This window comes from Puntigrus tetrazona, chromosome 15 (genome assembly GCF_018831695.1).
Source record: "Puntigrus tetrazona isolate hp1 chromosome 15, ASM1883169v1, whole genome shotgun sequence".
NCBI classification, from domain to species: Eukaryota; Metazoa; Chordata; class Actinopteri; order Cypriniformes; family Cyprinidae; genus Puntigrus; species Puntigrus tetrazona.
This window is the reverse complement of record NC_056713.1, coordinates 23,079,563-23,087,062: the sequence shown is the minus strand read 5'-3', so window position 1 is coordinate 23,087,062 and position 7,500 is coordinate 23,079,563.

Below are 7,500 nucleotides of genomic sequence, written 5' to 3'. Positions count from 1 at the left end.
CTCTCTCTCTCTCTCTCTCTCTCTCTCTCTCTCTCTCTCTCTCTCTCTCTCTCTCTCTCTACTGTCCTGAAAGAGTTAACACTCAGACGGTCTGGAATGATTCCTTGATTCCCGCAGCATTCCGCCACATTCCACGGGATTCCTCAGCGGCGATATCACAATCAAAGACGGAGAATGACAAAGACGCTCAGTGTGGCATTGAATAACTGCAGACTCCTAATTATTCACAAAGACACAGACAAGAGCATCACACACCAGCTTCACACGGAAAATATCCTTGACTGTCACGGAATAATGGCGCAATGCAATAAATATTAACAATTCGTGTTATTTTGAATATCATCTAATATTTTTTCTTTTAGTTTTGGCTAGTCATGGCCTGCACACGTTATTTAAAATCAAATAATAATAATTACTTGGAAATCAAGTAAACATTATATTATAAACAACTGAATGTACATGTACATTGCATATTAGTATATTGAAATATTAGAGATAATATTTGAAAGTGACAAATAAGAAGGTTTCAGTTGTGATGGGTAGCCTATTACTCATCATTCATTAGCTGTAGCAGCTTCAGGTCATCTGTAGATGTTTTTGCACGGTTTTTTCTCCCCGACTGACCACTCGCTGACACGCAACTGGACTTCAGAAGCGTCTTCTGACAAGCACCTGAGGGCAGACCATGAGCAAACACACATCACCTGAATAACAACATCTGGATTGAAGACAGACACGTGGAGGAACTCTATCGCCCCTGGAGCTCTGAGGTGCATTAGCTCCACGGAAGCCCTGAAGGACCCGACCGCGGCCTGCAGATCGGGGCGGGGCTGCGCGGGTCGCCCCGCCCACACCTCCTCCGATTGGTTCGATCGTCTATCATAGGCATGCGTACGGACGGAGTTTAAAAAGCTAGAAATGCTGTGCAGTAACTCACCATGTCTCTGAAATGAGTGTTTTGCTAAATTAAGCTTGTCTTTAACACACAACAAAACACTAATTTTAAAAAATGAATTGGCTTGATTATTCTCAGCGGGGTGGGGGTGGGTGTTATGAATTAAATAATTTTTGAAGATTTTATCATTTTTATTTCATCAGAGTATGAAGTCGAGAAATGAAAAGGATGTATCAGTATTGTTTTAATCTATATAGCATGACAAGACAATTATAGTTGCATATTGCATATTAGTCATGATAAATGACACCGCGGTAGGTTACAGTTTTTTTCAATTGCTAACAAGCATTTACCAATACTTAAAATACTTTTTCTAAACTCTTAACACAGCAACACACTAACATCACCCAATTAGCCAAATTGTTAATTTTCTGGCCAAAACCATGTTTTGTTAAATAAATACAAACTCTCCATTTCAAAATGCTGAGTACCTTTTTCTACATATACTAACTCTATCAAAACACAGCAAACCTGATTCAAAATTGAATCATTCAATCAAAACATTAGCACTAGTTTTCAATCCAACAGAAACATATAGTCAATCATAACACATAGACTGACAAAATGCTAACAATTAATTACAAAAATCTGCATTACTTCGTGTTTTGGTTTGACCTGGGTAGAACATACAATATGACATCCATTTAATGCATTTAATCCATTGCATGTGTGTGTGTACCTGGTATTTATCATCTTATGGGGACAAAATGTCCCCACAAAGATAGTAATACCAGTAAATTCTTACCTTGTGGGGACACTTTATTTGGTCCTCATGAGAAAACAAGATTAGAAATTTGAGAGTCCCCACAAAAAATGGAAACCAGTGTTTGTGTAGGTGTGGATTACTGTAGGGCAGTATGTGTACAGCATAGTTGAGGACTCATCAGTAATTGATGAAATGTAAAGAAAAGTGACAGAATTGCTGAAGTAAATTAGCAAAATGAAATTGCTGTCAGTGATCCAAAAAAAAATAAAAAATACAGGCCTTTGGCCTTCAGTTAAAAAAAAAAAAAAACACAAAAAAAAAAAAAAACAGAAATAAAGTTCTAATCTATACGATCTTCAGCAACTGGCCACATGTTCTCATCGACATCACATCTTATATTTTCTCTTGCTATGCATCTGGGATAGAAACGTTTAGCATGCCTTATCCACCCTTGGCAGTCTTCAGCTGAGATATCTCGGCAGCCAGCCTCCATGGCATCCAGGAGGGACATCTGATCATGTGGTCTATGATCATAGACTTTCCACCTCCAGGCAGAAAAAAATTCCTCAATAGGATTGAGGAAAGGAGAGTACGGAGGAAGAAAAAGAGAAATCATTCTCAGATGGGCTGCAAACCAATTTGTGATTGCATGTGAATGGTGGAACGCTACATTGTCCCATACAATCACAAATGTCCTCATGTTTCCTCCTACTTGTTCCCTTTCTGCTGCTGGTACCAGTTGTTGGTGGAGGTCCTCTAAAAACAAAAGAAGGCGCTCTGTGTTGAAGGGACCAATCTGGCTTTCTGCAGGACCAAACCAGCACTTGAGATTGCAGCACACATTGTGATATTTGCTCCTCTTTGACCCGGAACATCAGCAGTGGCCCTTTTTCCAATCAGATTTCTTCCTCGTCTACGAGTTCTTGCCAGGTTAAATCCTGCCTCATCTACATAAATGAATTTATGTGGTGTCTGATTAGCCTCCAACTCCATAACTCTCTGAAAGAAATCAAACACATGATGTTTAAATGTTTTTCACTTTGTGGGTATGTTTACTTTGAGTAGTAATTGATAGTAGTGGAAAAAACTAGAATAGCGTAAAAGAATTGGATGTACTGTATAGGCACCTGGACATATTGGTGTCGGAGTTCCTTGACCCGCCACTGTTTCTTTCAAAGGGCACTTTGTACAGCTGTTTCATTCGAATTCTGTGTTTGTTCAGAGTTCGAGTGATGGTAGCCAGGCTGATGCTTTCCACATTCTGGAATACCAGGTTGTCCTGTACAATTCTGGATTGAATTTCTCTGAGTTTTATTGCATTGTCAGCAATAACCCACCCTACAATGGCATGCTCTTGGCGGCCAACAGTTATTGTGATACATTACAACTGCAATTATGGCCCTCACGAAATTCATTGCTTACCTGTTGGTTTGTTGAAAATTCGGATAATGGATGCCACAGTTGACCGTCTAAGATTGGGCTGGACTCTTTCACCTGCCTCTCTCAATGACAGACCATGGTTTATCACATGGTCAATAATAGTGGCTCTTATTTCATCTGTAACAACAGCTCTTACTCTTACAGCTCTTACTCTTACAGCTCTTACTCTACCCCTACCTCTTCTACCTTGTCCCGGTCCAGCTTCTCCTCTCCCTCATCTACCTTGTCCTCTCCCTCGTCCAACTCTTCCTCGTCCCGACATCTTCTTTCTTTTTCAGTTTTTCTGTTGTTTTGAACAAAAACCAGTCCAGAAAGTGTAAAAATCCATGTAATCCATTACTTGGAATTAATCAATAAGATTGGAATCAGCTATCTCTTAATTATCAGTAATTAAAATAATTATTATCAGCTCTTTTAAGCTGCTGTTGTTGCAGAAGTAGAGGCTTTACAATATAGTTAGAGTTTGGAACATTAGCTCTTTATTTTTGACATGCTGTGTTTAAGCATTTGTAAAAATGATAAGAAAGATCCATGATTTTGCTATGGGGTAAACTTGTGTAAAAAGAAAATGTAAGCATTTTAAAAATGTGTTAATTGACTGAATATTGTGTGAAAACAACATGAATTGTGTTAATGGTATGGTTACAACAAACGGATGTTGTGCTAATTGTGTTTAGAGTTTTGAAAATGTGACTAGAAATTGGACAAAAGGATGTTAGCAATAGAAAAAAACTGTAATGTGTCTGCCGTGTGCCATTTCATTTTTATGAAACTTTAATTTTCTCCCCTACATTGCGAAGCATAGGCTTTTCCCTTTTCCCTTTTATTTCTACCAGATAATTCTGTGGCAACTCTGTAATAAAAGCGATCAATTCGGAAGAGCTCAGTATCTGTTGCTATAGCAACGAACGCAACTTGCGCATCGCGCTCCTTTCAGTGCAACTCAAACGTACCTTTTTTTGTACATCGTTATACTTCCTTTCTTTTGTAGAACATTGCAAAAATGCTTATCCTTAAATAAGTCGTGTTTAACTTCTGATATGACCGGTTTCAGGGTCGCTTGGAAAGCATCGCATTTTTACTCATTCGTTCACTCGGAAGACCTCACAGCCCAACCCTATGATGAACTGATTTAATTAGAATAATATAAATAGACTATATTAAATCGATGTGTTCTCCGATACCCATTTTGTGACACGTTTGGCTATGAAAGACGACCGAGCCAATCAGAGCAGACAGGGGGCGGAGCGACACGGGTAGCCCCGCCCCCATCTGCAGGCCGCAGAAAGGTATTCTTGCAGAATGCAGGTCTGTGCCTGAGCTTTTATTGCGCGGCAGGCAGTGTAAACACAACTTAAATACATGGCATACAGAGCTATTTTTACTCCCTATCTTCCCATCAAGATCGTTTTCTCTGCGTGATTTATGATCGGCCAGAGGTGGGGTGTCATATTAATGCGAGGTCTGATAACTAAGCCCACCCGCAGCTCACAGGATAAATACAGTCCTCTACCGCAGGGCTGGGGCGGTAATTCTGTCCTGCGTTTATGGAGTCGCTTCTCCCGCTAGATAAATCTGACAAACGGCGGGAAGGTGAGAGCTCGGACCTCATCTGAAGGCGTCGGACACGTGTGTGTGTGTGTGTGTGGGTGTGTGTGTGTGTTATTGATCGAGACCATTGAGTGCATTTCTATGGTTTATGACGTCCTGATGGGCGATAAATACATGTCAGAGAGTGTGTTTTGAATTTCCCTCAACACTAAGCAAACTCGATTAGATTAACTTGAATAGAAAGTATCTGGGCTGTGTGTGTGTGTGTGTGTGTGTGTGTGGTTATCACATTAGCTTTATTCAATCAGATCTCACCTGTGTTTCTGCCAGATGGCGGGAAAAATGCTGACTAGGTACCTTAAAAACACACACACACACACACACACACACACACACACACACACACACACACTTGTGTCTTCCTTCACTCTGCAGTCTTAATTAGATAATTCATCAGTCCATCATTTAAACTGGCTCATAATTAACTAAGTCTTTATGACTGGACACAATGCAATTGGCTAAAACTCTCAATTAGCATAATCTTCAGACAGGACTTTGGTTAAAGAGGCAGCTTAGGTATTGTGTGTGTGTGTGTGTGTGTGTGTGTGTGTGTGTGTGTTGGTGCAGTGACCTTGAAGGTCCGTCTCTGTTCTGCTTCCTTCTCTATCCATTACACACACAAAGCTAGTGCGCTGCCTACCTAGGCGGTGTTTTTAAGGCTTCTTAGATGCAATTAAGATGCAAAGGCCGTTCAGAAGGAAGACGGTGACGTCATGCCGCCTTCGTAGATGCATTCTTATCGCTGCATTTTAAAGCATATTTATCTTGCGCAAAACGCGATCCCAGAATGCACTGCAACACGTTCAGTATCCACGTGTAAGATTGAAAAAGGAAATCATTTGAATCGGCAAGGATGCATCAAATGTCACAGTAAAGGCATTTCTAGTGCTACAAAAGATTTCTATTTCAAATAAATGCTGTTCTATTATACTTTCTATTCATTTAAGAAGCCTTAAAAATGAAAAATGAAAAGCAGCACTGTTTTCAGCATTGCTTAAATGTTTCTTAAACAGCTAATCAGCGTATTAGAATGATTTCTGAAGAGTCGAGCAACGCTAAAGATGCTGAAAATTCAGCTGCGCATCACAGAAATAAAATTCATTTTACAATGTATTTACATAAAAAAAGATGGCTTTTTTTTACCTTGTATTTGTGCAGGTGGGGCAGAGGTTTATAGACTATAACAAAGAGCTCGACATCCAGAACACAAATCACAAGCCATCATCATATTTAAAGAAACGCCAAGTTAAAAACCAAACCGATTGCATTTACAGTAATAGACTTACAGTGGAGGTTATTCCAGGAAGAGAAAACATTTCTTTTAAAATTCAACATTTTCTCTTCAGGCAACCAGCACCTCTCAAATAACACTAACTGTGTGTGTGAGTGTGTGTGTGTGTGTGTGTGTGTGTGAGTGTGTGTGTGTGTGTGTGTGTGAGTGTGTGTGTGTGTGTGTGTGTGTGTGTGTGTGTGTGTGTGTGTGTGTGTGTGTGTGTGTGTGTGTGTGTGTGTGTGTGTGTGTGTGTGTGTGTGTGTGTGTGAGTGTGTGTGTGTGTGTGTGTGTGTGAGAGGGTGTGAGTGTGTGTGTGTGTGTGTGTGTGTGTGTGTGTGTGTGTGTGTCTGTGTCTGTGTGTGTGTGAGTGTGTGTGTGTGTGTGTGTGTGTGTGTGAGAGGGTGTGAGTGTGTGTGTGTGTGTGTGTGTGTGTGTGTGTGAGTATGTGTGTGAGTGTGTGTGTGTGTTAATGCATCTGTTTTTGTCTCACGCCGATGTGAAACAGATTATGATGTCTTTTTCATTTCCAGGTAGATTCATCAGGCATTCGCAAATATCGTAGATAGAAATATCATTTGTGCAATTTATTAATTAAGTAAATTTCACCCTGTACCAAACAACAACCCTTCACTGTGAGCCCTATCCTGGGTTCCCAGAATACAACGCTGTTCTCCTTAATTAAACTGAAGCTACAAATTTTAACAAAACAAAATAAAATAAAAGACGTTTTAGATTAAAAGCCGAAATAAAATGAAATCGGGAATTGCTGCTTAACTGAAAAAAATTGTATGTTTAAGTACTAATATTTCTAACTTGAAACTGAAATAAATTTTAAATAAAATTAAATACGATAAAAACATTTTTAAATACATTTGCGCAAATGACTAAAAATAAAATAATTGAGAAAAATATTGAATATATATATATTCACTAAATAATACACTAAAATAATAACGCAAAGTGTTATTGATAATAATGAAACAAAAATGACATGTTATTTTTACTAGATATTAGATATTTAAAAAATAAAACTAGATGATAATAAAAATATACTCTACTTTTGTAAACAGAAGCTGTAAAAATACATAAATAGATAAATGACTAAAATAAAAACAAATTAAAACTATTTTTTTATAAATATTTTTAAACGATTGAAAATGCGAAAAATGGCAAAAAAATAAATGAGGACTGAAAATGTAAAAATAAATCTAATGTAAAATATTCAACATATACATACTTAACAATAAAATCACGCAAGTTGTTGTTAATAATAATGAAACAATTATCATAAATAATAATAATAATAATAATAATACAGTGCTGGCACATGCATAATAAAGATATTTAACTTCCAACTGGATGATAATAAAAATACACCTGCAACTGCATTTTTATTGCTATTTAACCACATCTAGACTAACTACGGTGGAATAAATGATTATGTTTTGCGTTTTTATGACGAAAAAAAATGCATTTACCTATTTTAATTATTTTATTAATGTACTACACATCATA